The sequence below is a fragment of the Macaca thibetana genome, chromosome 3 (assembly GCF_024542745.1).
Source record: "Macaca thibetana thibetana isolate TM-01 chromosome 3, ASM2454274v1, whole genome shotgun sequence".
NCBI classification, from domain to species: domain Eukaryota; kingdom Metazoa; phylum Chordata; class Mammalia; order Primates; family Cercopithecidae; genus Macaca; species Macaca thibetana.
This window is the reverse complement of record NC_065580.1, coordinates 33,658,639-33,681,757: the sequence shown is the minus strand read 5'-3', so window position 1 is coordinate 33,681,757 and position 23,119 is coordinate 33,658,639.

Sequence of the window (23,119 nt, the reverse complement as noted above, 5' to 3'; positions counted from 1 at the left end):
CATATGCATGAACAAAGAGATATCTGAAACTGAAACTTATATTTAAAAGAGAAGCAGGGCATATAAGTTTGGGAAATTTACAACATGGCCATGTGGGAAACACACATACACACACAGAGACATACACACACACACACACACACACACACACACACACACACAACATTTTTGGGAGAGAATCAAGCCTGCTGCAGAAATTTACTTAAGTAAAAAGGAGCCAAATGTTAGCAGCAAGACAATGGGGAAAATGTCTCCAGAGCATTTTAGATAAATTTACGACAGCCCCTCCCATCAAAGGTCTGGAGGTCTAGGAGGTAAAAAATGGTTTCCTGAGCTAGGCCCAGCTGCTCTATGCAGCCCTGAGACATGGTGTCCTGTGTCACAGCCACTCCTCCTTTAGTCCTGGCTAAAACAGGCCAAGATAGAGCTTGGGCCATGGCTTCAGAGGATGCAAAGCCCAAGCCTTGGCAGCTTCCACATGATTTTGGTCCTGCAGGTGTGCAGAAGGCAAGAGTTGAGGTTTGGGAACCTCTACCTGGATTTCAGAGGATATATGGAAATACCTGGATGTCCAGGCAGAAGTCTGTTGCAGGAGTGGAGCTCTCATGGAGAATCTCTATTCAGGCAGAGCAGAGGGGAAATGTGGGGTTGGAGCCACCACACAGAGTCTTCACTGGGGCACTGCTTAGTGGAGCTGTGAGAAGAGGGCATCATCCTTCACACCCTAGAATCGAAGATCCACCAACAGTTTGCAACCTGCACATGGAAAAGCCTCAGGCACTTAACACCAGTCCATGAAAGCAGCCACAGAGGCTGAACCCTGCAGAGCCACAAAGGCAGAGCTGCATAGGCCTTGGGTGCCCACTCCTTGCATCAGCCTGCCCTGGATGTAAGACATAAAGTTAAAGATTATTTTGTAATTGTAAGATTTAATTACTGCCCTTTCTGGGTTTTGGACTTGCATGGGACCTGTATCCCTTGTATTTTGGCTAATTTCTCCCTTTTGGAACAGGAACATTTGCCCAATGTATCTTGAAAGTAGCTAACTTGTTTTTTTAATTTACAGGCTCATAGGTTGAAAGGTGTCTTAGATGACACTTTGTACTGTGGACTTTTGAGTTAATGTTCAAATGAGTTAAGACTTTGGGGTACTGTGAAAGGCATGATTGTGTTTTGAAATGTAAGGACATGAGATTTATGAGGGATCAGGGGTGGAATGATGTGATTGGGTCTGTGTTCCCACCCAAATCTCCTGTGAAATTGCCATGCCCATGTATTGAAGGTGAGACCTAGTGAGACGTGATTGGATCATGGGAGTGGATTTCCCACATGTTGTTCTCATCATAGTGAGAGAGTTCTCACAAGATCTGATGGTTTAAAAGTGTGTGGCACTTCCCCCCTCACTCTCTTTCTCTCTTCTGCCACCATGTGAAGATGTGCTTACTTCCCCTTCACCTTTCCCCATGACTGTACATTTTCTAAGGTCTCCCAGTCATGTTTCCTGTTAAACCTGCAGAACTGTGAGTCAATTAAATCTCTTTTCTTCATAAATTGACCGGTCTTGGGTAGTTCTTTATAGTAGAGTGAGAATGGACTAATACATTCTACAAAAAAATTACAAAAGATTAACTGGGTGTGGTGGCATGCACCTGCAGTCCCATCTAGTCTGGAGCTGGAATGGGAGGATTGCTTGAGCCTGTGGGCAGATGTTGTAGTGAGCCAAGATCATGCCACTGCATTCAAGCCTCGGTGACAGAGTGGGAACTTGTCTCAAAAACAAGAGAATTATCACCCAAAGGAAGTTGGTGCTACTATTTGGAGATATGTATTTTAATTTATGCTAATTTATTTAAACTAATGATTTTCTCTGCACATAAGCAATATATATCCATTTCAGTATAATCATTATACTGTAACTAACATTTTTCTAATTTTTTTTCTTTTTTGAGACGGGATCTCTCTCTCTCACCCAGGCTGGAGTGAAGTGGTGTCATCATAGCTCACTCCTAGGCTCAAGGGATCCTTCTGCCTTAGCCTTCTGAGTAGCTGGGAGTATAGACTTGTTACAACCAGGCCTGTCTTGTAACATTTTAATGGTGTTATTTTACTTAACATTATAGTATTTGCACTTATCTATACCATTAAAACTATATGATTATGTAATCTTAGTGATGATGAGATTTTAACTTATATTTAGTATACATTATTTAACCTTTTTTTCTTACTGAACATTTGATTTCTTAAATATTTGCTATATTGTAAAAGTATAAAATTAGCATCTTTCTGCATTTAGCTTCATATATATCTCTTGTTGTCTATTGTAAATTCCTCAATGTGGAATTGCTAAAAAACATTATGAATAATTTTAAGACTTGATATGCATAACTAAACTGGTTTCCTGAAAATTGTGGCAATCTAATCTACTACAAGCAGTATGTGAAAAGATGCATCCCTGCTTTCCCTTATTTAGCAGCTTTCAACCATATTAATAAGAAATGCATGATTCAGTAAATATCGGAATACTCATGTGGCATACTTCAACTTCTTTTAGAAGAGGTACATTTTTTGACTTCATCAGGAGGTCAAAAACTTCAAGCTATTAAGTTAATTGATTTTCAATACAGGCAAGACTTTGGACTTTGGGGATATCTGGTGTTTAACATTCTGAGCTTCATAATGTCAGCTGAATGTTTAAGATACTCAAAACTTTAGGACAGAATAGACCTATTTTATTCATTATCTAGTAAGGTAACGTTTCATAGATATGAAAATCTTGCTGGCAATGTTTCATAATTATATTATGAAATGTAATTATATTTCAAATGCACTAACTACATTAGTCTGTTCTCACATTGCTGTAAAGATACTACACCAGGATTGATAATTTATAAAGAAAAGAGGCACAACCGACCCACAGTCCCACATGGCTGGAGAAGCCTCAGGAAACCCAAAATCATGGTGGAAGGCAAAGGGGAAGCAAGAACCTTATTCACATGGTGGCAGGAGAGAGGAGAGAGGGGTGAAGGGGGAAGAGACCCTTATAAAACCATCAGATCTTATGAGAACTCACTCACTATTATGCAAATAGCATGAGGGAAACCTCCCCCATGATCCAATCATCTTCTCCCAGGTCTCTCCCTAGACACATGGGGATTACAATTCAAGATAAGATTTGGGGGGAGATGCAGCCAAACCATATCAATTACATTCTTGGGACTCCTTTAAATGGGCCTGATTTTCTATGAGGCAACTTGCTTTCCCATGGTACATTATGTAAAGTATTGGAGCTAGCCACAGACCATAGAAGACCCACTAGTACACCTGTGGTGCACCCACTGGCCAGTCTTTTAGGTCTCCATTCTACCCACAATTATCACCATTAAGGTAGGTGTAGAAAACACCACCACTATTATTTTGTATTCCTCTCGACACCTTCTTATCACGTAAACAACAGTCTGTGTAAATTGTTTTAATGCTTGTCTCCCCTATACTCAATGGATTCCTTGACAATTAGGAATTGGCTTTAATGTCTGAATTCTGAGTGCCTAAAAAATATTCGATAGATGTGATTGGAAAAAAGAAAGAGAAAGCAAAATGAAAGAAAATGTCATGATTGAAAGAAAATCATCTTACATTAGAATACCAAGAGAAATCTCTCATTGTTTAGAACTGTTGCTTTATGTTTTTAATCCCCAATTTGTTTATTAAATTTAAAAAGTGGACTTGTGTGCTCGAAAGAATAATTAACTATTCGTTGGGAGACTTTGAGTGTGGGTATCTTCAAATAGCCAAACAAATTTGGGTTTTAAATATGATACTATTTTATAATTTTGTAAGTTGGTATTGAAAATAAAAATATTGGATGTTTCCTCTAAAATCACAGAGATAATATAGTTCACACTGGCTTTCTGAAGTTTTATTTGTGCCTGGCAATAGAGTCACTACATCATACGTATTATTTCAACCTCCACATTGATCCTATAATGGAGGTTTAGTTTAATTTTAATAGTCTTTTGCCATGAAGCTATAGGAGCTTTAAGTAACTTAAGCGAGTGATGGAGCCAGGATTTGAATCTGAGCAGCTAGAATCTAAAGCCTACATATTTAGGTTACATTGCAGTGTTATGTAAATAAAAGTTAAGCCTTAAAATGTTGAGAGCAATATAAAATAATGGAAACATTTAGCATTTTATCTTTTACTTTGTAAATGTAAAGCATTGGGTCTTAAATTTAATATGTTGTATATTCTAGGGTGTTATGTGACATTTCAAGAGTGAATAGAGTATTTATCTAAAAAAAACTATGTATTCAAAGAGGTGCATGGATATAAGAAACATTTAATTGATAAATAGCCCTCAATCAAGTAAATCCGACACCTACACATTTAGCTTTCTTTATTTCAAAGGTAAATACAATATATTCACATATTGCTCTCACATCAGACATTAACTTTTTATGATGAATATATAGAAAGGAAAGACATCTCAGCTGGTATGAAAGAGGTTTTTGGAAAACTTCTTACTTCTGCTTCTCACTGTAGCAATCTAACTTCTAGTAGACCATTTCTTTCTGAGTACAATTAGAAAAGCTAGGTAGAACATTCAACACAATGCAAACAAACAGGCAAAAATATGTGTTAAAGTGTTAAAGAATTCAGTGCAAGTTGAAGTGACTCAAACAGCTTTGTTTTATAAGCAATGGAGCTGGAGATTTAATTCCATCAAATAAGAGAGGAAAAAGTATTTTTATATTACTAATTCCTCAGGGCAAGATTGCTGAATGTTAGAGTGTGTGCTTTGTGTTAAAAGACATAAAATCAGCAAGTTTGCAAGATCAACTTGCAGAGCCAATTCCCAATTCCCAATTTTCTAATTCAGCTTGTCTAGCAATATGCCTTGTGCTTCTTTTGGGGGACACAGAGACAATCAGGACAGAAGTTTAGCATCTTATTAAGGTGACAGTGAGAATTGTTAATGATAAACAAGTAACACCAAACATGAAACTTTAAGAATATTGGTACAGTTATCCTTCCTTTTTTTTTGAGAGGGAGTCTCCCTCTGTCGCCCAGGCTGGATGGAATGCAGTGGCAAGATCTCTGCGCACTGCAAGCTGCGCCTCCCAGGTTCACGCCATTCTCCTGTCTCAGCTTCCCGAGTAGCTGGGACTACAGGCGCCTGCAATAACGCCGGGCTAATTTTTTGTATTTTTAGTAGAGACGGGGTTTCACCATGTTAGCCAAGATGGTCTCGATCTCTTTATCTCGTGATCCGCCCACCTTGGCCTCCCAAAATGCTGGGATTACAGGCTTGAACCACTGCTCCCGGCCTATCCTTCTATATTTTCACATAATTTCAAATATTGCTAATATTGAGAATTATTATGATACATTAAAAAGATCAGGGCTTCTTGAATGACAATATTTAAAAGATTTTGGTTTTTAATTGATAAACTGCCCAATTAGTTATAAACGTGTTCTTTTTCTCTGATAACCTGTACATGTATCGACACTTAAATATCTTGAGAATCCCTAAGCAGGTTTATAAAATATTTTGCTTTACTGTAAAATGAGATACTCAGAATTCTATTAAATGTGCTTAATAATTTAAATGTTTGTATATAATAATTTTGCCATTATTCATAATTTGGAAAGACATTTATTTTCATGAACTGATGAAGTATTTCTCTTTTAAATATAACATCTTATTTTTGTTTTAAAGTTCTATAGCTTTCTGGACTTCAGGACATTTTACCTTCTAAAATATACCAAATGTCAGTAAATCAGAAGTTTCTATACATAACGGAGAACGTAACATATTTCAAAAGTGAAAATGCCGACCACAATCCCCAAAAGAATCAAATGAGAATTCCACACCGGCAGGTCACTGGGGAGAGCAAACAAGACCATGTTGTATTTTGTAATTCAGCAACATGTAAAACATCACTGGCTGTCTTGAAAGCATTCCACTGGGTAGAGCAGGGATGGCTGGCTGACAACCCCATCTTGTAAGATCATGGAAATATCCTAGGTTATTTCTGAATGTTTATAGGCATCATTTAAAGGCGTGCAGCTGTGTTTTTACCTGTGCTTTCCACCTGTCACATTGTAATTGCTTTAGAATTAACACTCTCTAAAAGGAAGTAAGGATTCTTAAGAGATGTATTTGGTCCCAAATTAAACAGAGATGCGCATAAACCCACTCATTTTCCCATTAAGAAGAAAGCCATAAAGGAATGCTCCTCTGCTCTTGGCAGATGGTGAAAGAAACTCCTGAGTTACTCCCAGGCTGCCTTGCCATAATCTTATGGAAAAAATGATGATCTATTTCTTAAATTTACAGCACTTAAATTATGATGCCTTTTAAGTAAAGACAAACATTATCATCAGGGAAAGATGGGTTAACTGTGTTATCCATTATGTAACGAAACACCAAAGGTGAAATATTGCATTTAGAATTTCCAGTGAATCAACAAAGCTTTAAGATTTAGGTCCCATCTCTCAAAATTATCCAATAAACTCATTAAGTCTTTTGACGAATGGTAAAAGTATAGACAGAAAAGCAGAGTAGCAGTAATTGTAGCTTTATACGTATGCTTAATTGGCAGATGTGAGAATTCTACCACTGAACAACCCAGGCACTAGTACATATACTTAATTAGAATGAAACTCTTAAATCATGCACCATAATGTAGCATGATTTAAGAATTTCGTTAAGTGTTTTAGGTTTTCATGTTAAATGTGAACGTTATAGCATAGCGAAATACTTCCTAAGCAGGAAAAACACCCTTTTGTAACTACATCCTGTACCTGTATTTTAGTTGAAATCTGTCAGAGTATTTTCAGTGCAAAACAGGTTACCTAGCTATCTCTGTAAATACATTAATTTTTATTTTCCATTTTGTGGTATCTACATTTGAGAACTAAACCTAGAATTAAGGTGAGAACCAACCATTATTAAATTTATATTCTACACCAGATACATCCTATCTTTCTTTTCATTGTTCATTTCTTCACCTTCTGTAGATCTGGAAATTATTTCTCCTTCCACCCAATAAATAACAGAGTTTCCCAAAGCTCACTGAGTGCCTTTGGTTACTCTCTTTATCCACTTGGAGATTTCATATAGTAAATTCAATCCCTACATTTATGGAAATGACTTATGCATTCTGCTCTGATATATTTAACAAGTATCTTCTATCAGTCAAGCTCATTAACATTTCTGACATAGAAGCTACTCTGTCAAGCTTTTCCATTTTCATCAATGATAGTGTGATTCTTTCAGGTTCGATAGTTTCAGGAGGCCCTACTTACAAACATAGATCAATGAAATAAATCATGTATTTTTAAATATTCACTAGTAACATGCCATTTTGGCTCATTAGAAGGAGTAGAATAGAATTCATTGAAGAATGAGGGAGATCTCTGTAGAAGTTGGGCTTTGTAAATCTTACATTTTAAAAGGTTTAAATGAGTGCAATGGGAATACAGAATGGCGGATTGAGACCAGAGAATCAAGGGGGGCTTTTTAGAGAACACGCCATTTGATTTGGGGTTATGAAAATTAAGTAAAGTGTTAGTAGCCCGGAGAAAATATTTCAGATAAAGAGTGAAGTTTCAGCAAAACCCAGAAAGTTCAAAGCATCAGGAATATACTGGTTGGAGCAAGGGGCCATTTATAAGCATTACTAGCAGACGAGATGAGAAAGAAATATTGGAAGAAGGTTGAAGGCAGCCTCGATTATTTCCTAAGTAGTTGACTTTTTGAGATAATAATGGGGAGTTAAGAAAGAGGGGGGTGTACTATAACATCTCTTTTAATCACACCTCTGGCAGTTGTCATGGGTTAAATTTGTTCTTCAAAAAAGATGTTGAAGTCCTCATTCCCAGTTAATGTAAATGTAATTTTATTTGGAAGTAGGGTCTGCCTTAATTCTGGCTGGATGTCATAATATCATGACTGGGTACCACATACTGGGCTATTTGAGACAACAGGAATTTATTTCTCACAGTTCTGGAATCTGGAAGTCTTAGATAGGGGTGGCAGTATGGTCACATTCTGGTGTAGGGCTCCCTTCCAGGTTGCAGAATTCTGACTTCTGGTGTCCTCACATGGCAGAAGGGGTGAGTTAGTTGCTCTCTGGTTTCCTTTATAAGGGCACTAATACCATTTATGAGGGCTTCCCCCTCATGACCTAATTGCCTCCCAAAGCCCCCACTTCCAAATACCACTCACATCCACCAGGGATTAGATTTCAGCATACAGATTTTGAGAAGATATAATATCCAACCCATAACAATGTCTCTGCAGAGGATCAAATTAAGATGAGGTCATTAGTGTGGGCCCTAATCCAATGTGATTGGTGTTTTAATACAAAGACAAAATTTGACATAGAAATAGATATATCAGGAGAGATGGTGTGAAGACACAGAGAAAACATCTTCTGTAAGCCAAAACACATTTGAGGCTACCAGAAACTAGGATTGCTGCATAGAACAGATTCTCCCTCACAGACCTGAGAAGGCACCAAGGAAGCTGACATCGTGATTTTGTACTTCTAGAATCCAGAACTTTGAGACAATAAATTTATTTTATTCCAACTCCCAACTTCTAATACTTTATTTTAACATCCTTAGACAACTAACACAGACATCATGAAGATCATGGATGTAAGGCTTTGAAACTAGAGGCAGAAAAAACAGGTAAGTATAGTCGTGCATCAATTAACAATGAGGATATGTTCTAAAGAATGCATTTGTAGGTGATTGTGTCATTAAAGGAACTTCATAGAGGATACTTAAACAAACTTAGCCTACTACACATCTAGGCTGTATGATATAGCCTGTTGCTCCTGGGCTACAAACCTGCACAGCATGTTATTGTACTGTAGGCAATTGTCACACAATGGTAAATATTTTTGTATCTATACACATCTAAACATAGTAAAGGTACAGTAAAAATACAGTATTATAATCTTATGAAATGACCTTTGTATGTGCAATTTTCTGTTATTGACTTAAACATTATGCAGGGCATAATGTTTGACTAAAACATAGTCTTTGACTAAAATAGTTATGCAAGCCATGACCATATTTGTAAGAGAATCCTCAACAATGATTCAACTTACAATTTACAACGGTGCAAAAGTGATACATGTTCAGTAGAAACCTTATTTTGAATTTTGAATTTTTGATCTTTTCCCAGGCAAAGGATGTGTGATTTGATACTCTCTTGCAATGCTGGGGAGGTAGCAGCTGAAACTACCAGTCAGACCACAAGATTATGAGGGTAAACAACCAATATTCTGCAGTGCACTGTATTGTCAGATGATTTTGCCCAAATGTAGGCTAATGTAAGCATTCTGAACACTTTTAGGGTAGGCTAGTCTAAGCTGTGAAGGTCAGTAGGTTTGGTATATTAATGTATTTTCCACTTACTGATGGGTTCATCTTTATGATGATGTAATCCTATCATAAATTGAGGAGCATCTGTAGATTGGGAATAAGTGAGGATATCACAAGATATAGGAATTAAAAAGGTGGCCTATATATGAGAAACATTTTTATTTATTTATTTAACTTTTATTTTAAGATCAGGGGTGCAAGTGTAGGTTTGTTACATAGGTAAACTTGTGTCATGGGGGTACAGATTCTTTCATCATTCAGATATTAAGGCTAGTACTTGTTAGTTATTTTTCCTGATCCTCTCTCTTCTCCCACCCTCCACCTTCCAAAAGGCCCCAGTGTGTGTTTTCCCTTCTATGTGTCCATGAGTTCTCATCATTTAGCCCCCACTCATAAGTGAGAACATGCGGTAATTGGTTTTCCATCACTGTGTTAGTTTCCCAGGGATAATGGCCTCCAGCTCCATCCGTGTCACTGCAAAGGACATGCTCTTGTTCTTTTTGTGGCTGCATAGTATTCTATTATGTATATGGATCAAACTAGAAAGCTAAAAGTCACTTGTGTGCTTTCTTTCCTTTACTTCCTCCATTAATTTACCAATAGTCTTAATATTCTTCATTACATTTTAAGTAAATTTAATAAATTTACTTATTTAATAATAAAGAGAATAGCTTTTCACTTTCTAATTTGATCCACTTAGTTCAATGATTAAAAGGTGGCAAAAGTGAGACGTTCAGAAGAAATCACCTTGGAATGTGAGAAGAGAAATTATTTTAGAAATGTTTTAATTTGAAGTTACTGTGAGCTAGTTGGTTTGTTTTCAAAGAAACTTGAAAAAAAGATCTTTACTGGACATAGAGATTTGAGTTTCATTAACAACTGACGTAATGAGATTGCATAATGTGGAGTGAAGTGAAGATGGCTGAGGGAAAGGAAAAACAATACTTCAAGGTCAGCTGGTAGAGAAGGAAGTTAAAAAGACTTAAAAGTAGTCAGCAAATAGAAAGGGTGCTAAGGAAGCCAAAGAAGTAAAAGACTTCCAAGACTAATGGTAAGATAAACATTTTAAATGATATATGGATATGAAGACAGACAAGAGTCCATTAAATTAGGCAAATAACTATTCAGGCCTTTGGGCAATTTTTAAATTGAATTATTTGTCTTTTTCCTTACATGGATATTAACCCCTTGTCAGATACACAGTTTGCAAATACTTTATCCCATTCTGTAGGTTTTTGCTTATATTGATTGTTATCTTTGTTATCAAACTTTTTAGTTTGATATAATAATCCCATTTGTCTAATTTTGCATTTGTTGCCTGTGCTTTTGAGGTCTTACTATATTAAATGAAATAAGCCAGGCATGAAAAGACAAATACCTCATGATCTCATTCGTATGTGGAATCTAAAAAAGTGATCTTATATGAGGAGAGTTTAATAGTGCTTAACAGAGGCTGGGGAGGGTAGGGAAAAGGAAAGATGAGGAGAGGTTGATAAACAGTTTGACAGGAAGTTCTGGTGTTCTATTGCACAAGTAAGATGACTACAGCTAATTATTATTAAATATTATGTTATTAGTAAATAATGTAGTGTATATTTCAAGATAGCTAGAAGAAAGGATTGTGGATGCTATCACTGTGAAGAAATGACAAATGTTTAAATTGATGGATATGCTAATCATCCTGATTTGATCATTACACAATACATACATATATTGAAACATCACACTGTACTCATTAATATGTACAATTGTTTCAATTATAATATAACAACTTTAAAAACTGGGTAAATAATGTACGGCTTTAAAAACTAGGTAAAGGGACAATCATTATGTAATCTGATGGTAACTTGGAAAAGCACACACACACACACACATTTCTGGTATGTTAGCATATTCATCTTAGAAATAAATAAGACAACTCTCTTGGAATAACAATGGATGTGATTTAACAAAACAGATGTGCCAAGTTCATAGATTCTGAGATGTAATTAAAAAGATTATTTTAACATCTCTCACTTTGCATTTTACTATCCAATGTAATTGAATTTGCATTCTTCATGAGACAATCTGAGTTTGCTTCCTGCCAATGGGCCTTACCAACCAAGATTATTTTAGATTAATTTTTCTTCCTAAGGATGTTTTTGATACTACATTGGTTGTTTGAATTCATTGTATGAGTACTGGCTTGCAATTTATTTTCTCAGGAGACAATTCATTTTCTTCTTTCTCCTAGACTTAGTTTGAGACATCCAAATTTCCTTATTGCAACATTCTGTTTGGTATATTTATATATTATTGAAGTTATGCTCTGGACATATCCTTTTGGTGACACTTATCCATCTCCATGCCAGAACATTTTATTATGCATGGATTCACATCTTCTCCACCTCTTCCCATGCCCTCTTCTAGTAGTACATAAAATAATGGTAAGTGAATTTTTTTGGTGGCTAGGATTTCACAATGCAATAGAGTTTGCTAATAGGACTATCATAAACTTTCTAGAAATGAATATTTCTTACCTTTCATAATCATTATTCAGAATGAGGTTGGCTTGAAGTTCCACATCAGAAATGCAAGCATATAAGGAATGTATTAGTTTCCTATTGCTGTGACAAAAAGTCCAAACCTAGTGGCTTGAAGTCACACAAATTTATTATCATTCATATTTGGAGGTAAAATATCTGACATTGACTTTATGGGGCTAAAATTACAGTGTTGGCAGAACTGCATTCCTTTTGGACACATTAGGGGAGAATCTGTTCTTTGCATTTTCTAGCTTCTAGAAGCTGCCTACATTCACTCTCTCACAGTTGAGTCCCTCTAACCTCTGCGGCTGCCATCACATCTCCTTCTCTGACTGATGTCTCCTCCTCCTCCCCATCGTAAGAGCCTACCAAATAACCTAGGAAAATCTCCTCGTTTCAACATCCTAAATATAGTCACATATGCAAATTCCTTTTTGCCATGTCAAGTAACATATTCAAAGATTTCAGGAGTTAGGATGTGAACTCACTCACTGGGGGACAATTATTCTGCTTATGAAAAAGAGTGAGCTACAAATGATAGAATGATATTCGCATGGTAAATACATATATGAATATATATACACACATACATATTCACACACGTACACAGATTGAGATATATATGTGTATATATATACATACATATATATAACTCAAAAGTGATAGGCTAAGAATACTTTTGGGGTATCTAAAATGCTGCAAGATACATTTCAAATATAACTAATAGTTAAAACAGCTGATGGCAAAAAGATCAAAAGTACTTGGACATTTCCTGTTCCAGGGAGACAACTTGTCTTTAAAGACAGTGAAACGGTGCCCTTCTTAAGAAGGATTACTTTATTTGATGTTTTCTGAGGTCTTCAAGGACAGTTGGAATAAAGGGCATTTTAAAAAACTCAAGTATTGGAAAGTGGTTTTTTTGGAGCTATTAGCTTAAATATGTTTAATCAGAAAGATAAAAAATCAACACCTTAACATGACAATTGAAAGAACTAGAGAAGCAAGAGCAAACAAATTCAAAAGCTAGCAGAAGTCAAGAAATAACTAAGATCAGAGCAGAACTGAAGGAGCAGAAACACAAAAAAGAAACCCTTCAAAAAATCAATGAATCCAGAAGGTGGTTTTTTTAAAAGATCAATAAAATAGACCGCTAGCAAGATAATAAAAAAGAAAAGAGAGAAGAATCAGATAGACACAATAAAAAATGATAAAGGAAAGATCATCACTGATCCCATAGAAATACAAACTGCCATCAGAAAATAATATAAACACCTCTATACAAATAAACTAGAAAATCCAGAAGAAATGGATACATTCCTGGACTCATACACCTTCCCAAGACTAAACCAGGAAGAAGTTGAATCCCTGAATAGACCAATAACAAGTTCTGAAATTGAGGCAGTAATTAATAGCCTACCAACCAAAAAAAGTCCAGGACCAGACAGATTCACAGCCGAATTCTACCAGAGGTACAAAGAGTAGTTGGTACCGTTCCTTCTGAAAGTATTCCAAACAATAGAAAAAGAGGGAATCCTTCCTAACTCATTTTATAAGGCCAACATCATCCTGATACCAAAACCTGGCAGAGACACAGCAAGAAAAAGAAAATTTCAGGCCAATACCCCTAATGAACATTGATGTGAAAATCCTCAATAAAATACTGGCAAACCGAATCCAGCAGTGCATCAAAATGTTATCCACCACGATCCAGTCGGTTTCATCCCTGGAATGCAAGGCTAGTTCAACACATGCAAATCAATAAATGTAATCAATCATGTAAACAGAACCAATGACAAAAACAACATGATTATCTCAACAGATGCAGAAAAGGCCTTCGATAAAATTCAACACCCATCATGCTAAAAATTCTCAATAAACCAGGTATTGATGGAATGTATCTCACACTAATAAGAGCTATTTATGAAAAGCCCTCAGCCAATATCATACTGAATGGTCAAAAGCTGGAAGCATTCCCTTTGAAAATCGGCACAATACAAGGATGCCCTCTCTCACCACTTCTATTCGACATAGTACTGGAAAGTTGTTTTTTAAATAAAGAATAAAAATGCCAAGGTATCTATAATAGAAAAAACAGTAATGAAATAGAAATGGAATGTTTGTTTGAGAAAATATTTGCAGAATACTTCCTCTTCCCAGTTCAATGAAAGTCATGGAGTGTTGCTGTTGTTTGTTTTCCTTTAATACATAAAGAGAATGTGCTTAAATGGTATAAGTTAAGAAAATCTTGGATAGTTTTGTTTTTTTGCCCTTCAATTTTCTGGAATCCAATAGATATCACCGGGAGTAGAGAGCAAGCCTCAGCAGTATCTATGGAAACGGTAGAAATATATCATTACTTGGATCCTACCCCAGACCTACAGAATCAGAATCATCAGGCACTATTTAAAACAAACTGACAAAACATTTATTAGCTTTTTTTCTGATGCACAACTCAAGATGACAACCGCTTTGGTTACCAACAATGTTCTAGACCTTCAACAGAATGAGACTTAAATTAGTCAATCACAGAAAAAACTGAAGAAACTAGAGAAATAATAAGGGATTTAGAAAAACTTTAAAGAAATAAAAAAGGCCCCTTTTGCATGTTTGCAACTAGAGACCACCTAATCACTTATTGTAAAAATCAGCATAATATAGGTTTTTTTTTCTTTTGAGACAGAGTCTTTCTCTTGCCCGGGCTGAAGTTAAGTGCTGCGATCTTGGCTCACTGCAACAGCCGCCTCCCAGGTTCAAGCTATCCTCCTGCCTCAGCCCCCCTAGAAGCTGGGATTACAGGTGCACACCACCATGCCCGGCTAATTTTTGTATTTTTAGTAGAGATGGAGTTTCTCCGTGTTGGCCAGGCTGGTCTTGAACTCCTGACCTCAGGTGATCCACCCACCTTGGTCTCCCAAAGTGTTGGGATTACAGGCGTGAGCCAACACACCCAGCCTGATATAGGTCTTTGAGTATAACATTCAAATATTCTATCATTGAGTAGATAGGAAAACCAATTTATTCTTTATTATTTTCCTTCTTTTGCTTAACAAGGCTCTGATTCTCTTCCATTCCATTCAGGTTCATCACCAAATTATAAAATTTCTGCTTTTCTCCTCTACCACGTGTTGTAAACATACACAATTCTATTATTAACAAATTAGCAATGCCAGGAAAACAAAAAGTGATCAATAAGTATTTTTAATACTACTAAGTTTGTAACAAGATTATTCTCAAAAGAGAAATGAGCCAGGAAAAAGAATATGATGAGAAAAGTGATGCAATCTAGAGCATTTAGAGAGTTTTGAATGAAAATGATAGGTCTGTGTGCTAGAATATATGAGGTGCTCAATAAATACTGATTATTTAAATAAATATTATCAAATGTTTAAATGACTAAATAGTAATCTTTTTTTTCTGGTGGGCGGGGGGACAGAATCTTGCTCTGTCACCCAGGCTGGAGTACAGTGGCATGATCTTGGCTCACTGCAGCCTCTGCCTCCGGGTTCAAGCAATTCTCATTCCTCAGCCTCTGGAGTAGCTGAAATTACAGGTGTGCACCACCATGCGCAGCTAAATTTTGTATTTTTAGTAGAGATGGGGTTTCACTGTGTTGGCCAGGCTGATCTCGAATTCCTGACCTCAAGTGATCCACAGGCTTCAGCCTCCCAAATTGCTTGGATTACAGGTGTGAGCCACCACACCAGGCTAGTAACTCTCCATAGGACTGAAACAATTGGAATAAAGCAGCTAAAATCAGTTTAGGTAATTGGAAACCTTCTAAGTTAGTATCCAGATTAGAACACATCAGGTGAACCTCTTCCTGTAAAGGATGTATTTGCCTTACTGATTTACATAGGGCTCTAGGAGTCAACTGGTAAAATATTATATGTCTCCGTATTTGTGATTTAGGTATATGCTACTATTGCTGGTGAAGTGGTAGGGACAACAGGATAAAGGTGATAGATCCAGCTACAGGAGTGTGAGGTGTCCCTGGAGAGATCTCTTTGTAAGGTAGGTTGTTTCAAGTAAAATAAGCCAAATTCACTAACAGACTAAAAGTGAGTACAGCATCATTTTTCTCAGAATAAACTGGGGAATTCTACTTGAGTTCATGACAAGACACATACCTGTATTTCTTGGGAAGAATCATATTTAAACTAAAATAATTGTCTTATTAATCTCCTTAACCTATGAATGGTCTCAGAAATGATGTTAAAAATGAACAGGATTAGAGTCTACAGCAGATGGGACAGAACTGATCTTTCCACTTTGAAAGAGGCTGCTGAGCTCTGGAGGCACAAGAATATTAAGTGGCCCTGTGGGGTTGATGTGCAGAAATCTGTTTTTTGCTGGAGGCAGGAGATCCTGGTAGCAGGGCAACATGGAAAATGGGAGCAATGAGAGATAGATCATGCACTGAAAAAGTTTTCAGAAATATTGTGGAAGGTGTTACAGAAAGAGCAACTTTTGCATGAGTTGATGAGTGTGTGGAAATTACCAAATTCAAAGTAAATAAGTACATGGATACAATTTGTATTAACAACCTAGGAAAGCTTGGAGCAAATAAATAAAAAAGCACATTTAAATAATCCAGTCAAAATTTCTTAGTCCAATTTATTTCAGCAGTATTTCTGTTATTAATACTATAATCTCACAACATTTACTTTAAAAATATGAGGAATATTTGATGCCATACCTTTTTTTCTGACTTATGGTGTAAATCGATAATTGATGTGGCAGTATGGAGGATACAAAGCTAATTATTTAATATCCCAGACTCTCTATTCTGCATTTGGGCTGAATCTTGAATCAGATTTGGAGTCAAAAGTAAGCTATTGGAGTAGCAGCCATGTGAACAATGATTGAATTTTCTGTCACTTATGATGACAGATTCTTGTGATTGCTACATTTCAACTGCAGAAAGTTTGTTGGTATAGAGGTTTTTTTAATTTTTATTTTTTTGAGACAGGGTCTCACCCTGTCCCCAAGGCTGGAGTGTAGTGTCATATCTTGGCTCACTGCAGCCTCCACCTCCTGTTCAAGCAATTCTCCCACCTCAGCCTCCCAAGTGTCTGGGACTACAGGCACACACCATCACACCCGGCTAATTTTTGTATCTTTTGGTAGAGACAGGTTTCAACATGTTGGCCAGGCTGGTCTCAAGCCTGTGACCTCAAGTGATCTGCCCACATCAGCCTCCCCAAGTGTTGGGATTACAGGCATGGATCACCCCACCCGGTCAATATTCAGTTTATAAAGTCATAAATTAAGCTATATGTGGGAGTAGCTATGCTATTTCTGTTAAAACTTCACAGTAGGCATGGTGTGAAGTTAGCATTATTGCTGACTCTCTATTTCATGATTCCTTTGGTCCTGAGAGCATCTCTGGTATTGAAGACCCTGTGTTAATATTGTTTATTAAGCATTTTTCTGTTTAAATTAACTAATTCTTTTCTCTGTAATTAAGAACTTTGATATATGTTTCCATAGCTATTTTCTACTAACGTGTAAGAAAAATAAACTCATATAATAAAAATCCACTTACAATTTTTGAGCAAAATGCATTGAAATTCCACAAAAATGTCCTCCTACACTAAGAGATTTAACATATGTTATTGCATATATTATTTGAGAAGACTTTAGAAAAATTTTACCCCAAAAAAGTATTCAAAAAACTTCTAGTTTCTGGTCTTATGTGCAAAGAGCTTGGAAGTTTTGACTCCCACACTCACAACAAGAAAAGACTAAGCAAACTGAATACCAATAACTCTTTTTAGATTCCTCAGAAAATTGACACCACAGGACAAGCTGACACTCTGAAAACTGGAGAGACAAGTGGATAAAGAGAATCACAGTTTAGCAAAAGCAGAAACCCACGATCATAATTCTACCACTAGAGCTACTACTGGTTTTATAGGTCAATAGAATACTTCCTTTTCCCCCACAACTTATCAACACACCAATGAGGCAACTAAATAATAATAAGGGCCTCCAGCTTAAAGAATTGCAAGCCTCAAATTTTATTTAAGAATAAGTATCTACGGAAACCTACACAAAAAAAGGAAAACAAAACCATGGATGCTCAGGGAAATTTTAGCACCTAACATATTTAGCTAGAGTGAACAGTAAACTAGCCTACTTTCTGGCAAGATAAACATAAAACCTCACATTAAAGACCTATTTTTCTGTTTCTTTTACCTGTTAATTATGTTTAGCTGTGAAAAAGAAAGGTCATCCTTAAAAACAAAAGTCTGAAGTGAAAATTCAAGCATCAGAACCAGGCTTAGGTATGGCAGAGATTTAAAAATCATTAGACCTGGAATTTTAAATTACTATAATCAATGTGCTAAGAGTTGTAATAGAAAAAGTTAAAAATATGAAAGAAGAACTGAGTAATGTAAGCAGGGAGATAAAAACCACAATAAAGAATTGAAAGAAAATGTTAGAAAATTAAAAAAAAAAAGACCCACCAAAATGAAAAATGCTCTTGACAGACTCATCAGTAGATTGGACATAGACTAGAAAAAAGTCATTGAGCTTAAAACGATGTCAACAGAAATTTCTTAAATTGAAAATCAAAGAGAAAAAATTATGTCAAAAGAAACAAAATAATAAAATAGAAGAGAATATACAAACACTGTGGAACAATTATCAAAGGTATAACATAACAGATGTGTAATTGGAATATCAGAAGGAGAAGAAAATAAAGAAAGAAAAAGACAAACATTTGAAGTAATAATGACTGAAAATTTCTGAAAAATTAATGACAGATACCAAGCCACAGATCTAGAGGTCAGAGAACATCAAATGGGATTAACACTAAAACAACAACCACCACCACAACAACAAAACAAAAACTGAAAACGAAAATTTGCCCTAATATATTCAAACTTCAGGATGACAAAGAGAAAGAGAAAATCTTGAAAGAACCTAGAGGAAAAATTTTCCTTATCTACAGAAGAACACAGATAATAATCATATTAGACATGTTTTAAAAGAAGAAGTAGAGTGAAAAACAAGAGAAGAGTAGAATGACATATTTAAAGTGTTAAAAGAGAAAAAACACCAACCTGGAATTCTGCACCTATTGAAATTATTCTTCAGAATGAAAGAAAAATATTATCCCAGACCAATAACAATTGAGGGAATTTGTCACTGGTAGACTTGCATTGCCAAAAATGTTAAAATAATTTTTTTTTTCAGAGAGAAGGAAAATTATGTAGGTCAGAAACTTAGATCTATATAAAAAAAGAAAGAGTGTTAGAGAAAGAATAAATAATGGTAGAATAATTTTCCTTATTGGGAAATAATCTAAAATATTGATAACAACAATGTAATCAGGGATTATAGTTTACATTTTATTAAGATAAATGATGGCAATGTCATAAAAGAGAAGAGAGATGAATTGAGAATATCCACTATAAGAACCTGTACTGTGCATGAAGCAGCAAAGTATTATTTGAAAGTAAACTTGGAATTGTTGTAAATGTGAGGACACTTCAAAAATTTCATAAAAAATGGAATTAAAAGATAAAAATAAAAAAATCAATTTTATTTTTCATCAAATACAAGAAACTTTTGTAAGTGATGATACCAGCTATTTAGTCCATTCCTGAAGAATTGTGAACCCTGGAAACTTAATGATGTAAATGCAGTTTTTAAATATTATCAACTGAAGAGAAATAGGCACCCTTCAAGGATTTGTGCACATTAGGAAAGAAAAATAAGTCAGCAGAAGCTACTTCAGGACTGTAGGCTCAATGCCTAATGACTTCCCACCACAACTCTCAAAAATTGCTCTTTTTTGATGAAAGGAATGAGGAAGAGCATTGTTGTCATAGAGAAGGACTCTCTGGTGAAGCTTTCCTGGGCATTTTTCTGCTAAAACCTTCGCTAACTTTCTCAAAACACTCTCACGATAAGCATTCTCGAAATGAGCAGATGTTTTCATTCTTTAGCCCTCCAGAATGTCAACAAACAAAATATCTTGAGCATCTCACACAACTGTTGCCATGACCTTTGCTCTTGACCAGTCCACTTTTACTTTAACTGGAACACTTTTACCTCTTGGTAGCGGTTGCTTTGATTGTGTTTTGTCTTCAGGATCATACTGATAAAGTCTTGTTTCATCTCCTGTTTCAATTATTTAAAGAAATTCTTCAGGATCTTGATCATACTTGTTTAAAATTTCCATTGAAAGCTCTGCTTTTGTCTGCTGCTGATCGGTGCACAACAATTTAGGCACCCACTAAGTGGAAAGTTTGCTTAACTTTAGTTTTTCAGTGACGATTGTGTAAGCTAACCAACTGAGATTTCTTGACTATTTTTGGTGCTACTGTCACTCCTCTTCAATTAAGGCACAAACAAGATTAATATTTTCCTAAAAAATCGATGTATATGATCTGGAAGGTCAGGCTTCATCTTCAACATCTTCGACTTCATTTCACCGCTTCTTCAAATGAGTTATCTATTTGTAGACTGCTGATTTCTTTGGGCCATTTTTACCATTAACTTTTCATAAAACTTCAGTGGATTTCGCCATTCCTCTAACCAACTTTCACAATAAATTTGATGTTTGTTCTTGCTTCAAATTTAGCGGGATACATGTTGCTTTGGTATGGCCTCTTTTCAAACTATTGTCTAATTTTTCTAGTGCCACCAACTAGATCCTGTTCAGATATGTTACAACATGTTAGCCCAAGTTTATTTTAGTGCAAAAAATTGAAATCCATGCATAGTTTATTTACAATACACATTTTCCATGAACTTTTTGAAGACCCTTGTATATTGCAAACTCTAGAACAGTCGTTAAAATTTTTTAAAAGTGTTTAGTTCATATGCTAAAGAAGACAAACAATGGAATTATATAAAATACTCAATGAAAACCAGAGAAGAAAGATAAATAGAGTAATATTAAAAAAAATAAAAGAAACAAAGAACAAGGGTAATAAGTAGGAAACAGGAATGAATACAGTAGATATGAGTCCAACCATATTAATGTTAACTTTCATGTTCTACTTACACCTATTAAAAGAAAGACTGTCAGAGTGGATAGAGAAGCAAGACCTAACTATATGTCATCTACAAGAAATCCACTTTAATTTTACAGATACGGGTAAACTAAAAGTAAGATGATAGAGAAAGATATACTATAGTGACATTAATCAAAAGAAAGCTGGAGTAGCTATGCTAATTTCAGATAAATTAAAGTTTATAACTAGGAAAATATCAGCGATAAAGAGGGGCATCACATAATAATAAAGGGATTTATTTCCCAAGATGACAACAACACCTAAGCTGTATGTGCCTAACAAAATCATATTAAACCACATGAGGCAAAAACTTATACAACTGCGAGAATAGACAAATCCACTATTATATTTGGAGGTAAAAACATCTTTCTATTGGTAATTAACAGCTTCATCAGGCAGAAAATCAATAATGATATTGCTAAACTGAACAGCATTAGCATCGATTGGATGTAATTGACACTAATAGGATACTTCATTAAATGATAGCAGAATACACATTCTTCTTATGCTCACATGAAACATTCATCAAGATAGAACACATTCTGGCATATAAAATACACTGTAACAAATCCAACTAAATAGAAATCATACAGTATCTACTCCCAGAACAAAATAGAATTAAACTATTAATCAATAACAGGCAGAGAGCTGGAAAATGCCCCAATACTTGGAGATTAAACAACATATAAATAACACATGGGTCAAAGAGTTAAATCTCAAGGAAAAGTTTAAAAGTATTTTAATGCTTTTAAGATGAAAATGAAAACACAATGTATCAAAATTTTTGGATTGCAGCAAAAGTAGTCCTTAGAAAATAATTTATAGCATTTAATAGAAAATAGAACCATCTAAAATCAATCATATAGACTTCCACTGTAGGAAACTAGAAAAAATAAGGAAAAAAGTAAATCCAAAGTAAGCAAAAGAGAAGATACAATAAAAATTAGAGCAGAGACCATGACATTGAAAACAAAATCTCCATAGAGAAAATCAACAGCAATGACTGTATATATTAAAAAGAAGAAAAATTTAAAATTAATAATCTAAACTTCTGTCTGAGGAAACTAGAAAAAAAAGATCAAATTAAATCCAAAGTAGGCAGAAGAAAAGAAACGGTAAAAATTATTGCAAAAAATAAAAAATATCGAAAACAATAGAGAAAATTAATGAACCCAGTAGCTAATCCTTTGAAGAAAATCAATAAAATTGATTAATGTGTAGCCAGACTAACAAAATAAAAAATATAGAGGACACAGATCACTAACCTCTTAAATGAAAAAGGGGCCATCACTACGGATCACAAGGACACTAGAAATATAAAGGAATATTATGAAGAAGTCTACTACCATAAATTTGGTAATATAGATAAAATGAACCAATTTATCGAAGACACAATATATGGAAACTCACAAAGGAGAAGTAGATAATCAGAACAGGTCTATACATATTAAATCAATTCAATCAGTAATTAATCTTTTAAAACAGAAAGCAGCAGATAACCCTGATGACTTACACCAAACATTAAAAGAATGAGTGATACCAATGATCTATAATCTCTTTCAAAAATAGAATCAGAGAAAATATCTCCTAATTCTTCCTATGAGACCAGCAATATCCTAATACCAAAACCAGATAAAGACATAATAGAAAAGGAAAGCTACAGACCAATGTCTCTCATGAACATATAATGCAAAAGTCCTCAACAAAATATTAGCAAATAGAATCCAAGAATGTATATTAAGAATTATACATGAAGACTAAGGTGATTCATTCCAGTTGTGCAAGACTGGTTCAAAATTCGACAATCAATTAATGCAGTTGGTTGCATCAACAGGCTAGAAAAGAAAACATTTGATGATAGCAATAGAGCTACATAAAAAAATTACACAGTCCAACATCCATTTAGGATAAAAACTCTCAGCAAACTAGGAATAGAGTAAAACATATTCAACTTGATAGAAAAAAATCTTCAACTCCCCCATCCCCTGCAAAACTACAGCTAACATCATATTTAATGGTGAGTAACTAGCTGGTTTCTGCTTAAGATAGGAACAAATCAATCTTCCTCTCACCATTTCTATTCAGTCTAACACTGGAAATCCTAAGGCCATAAGACAAGAAAAAGATGTATACAGATTGGGAAGAAAAAAATAAAGCCTTTT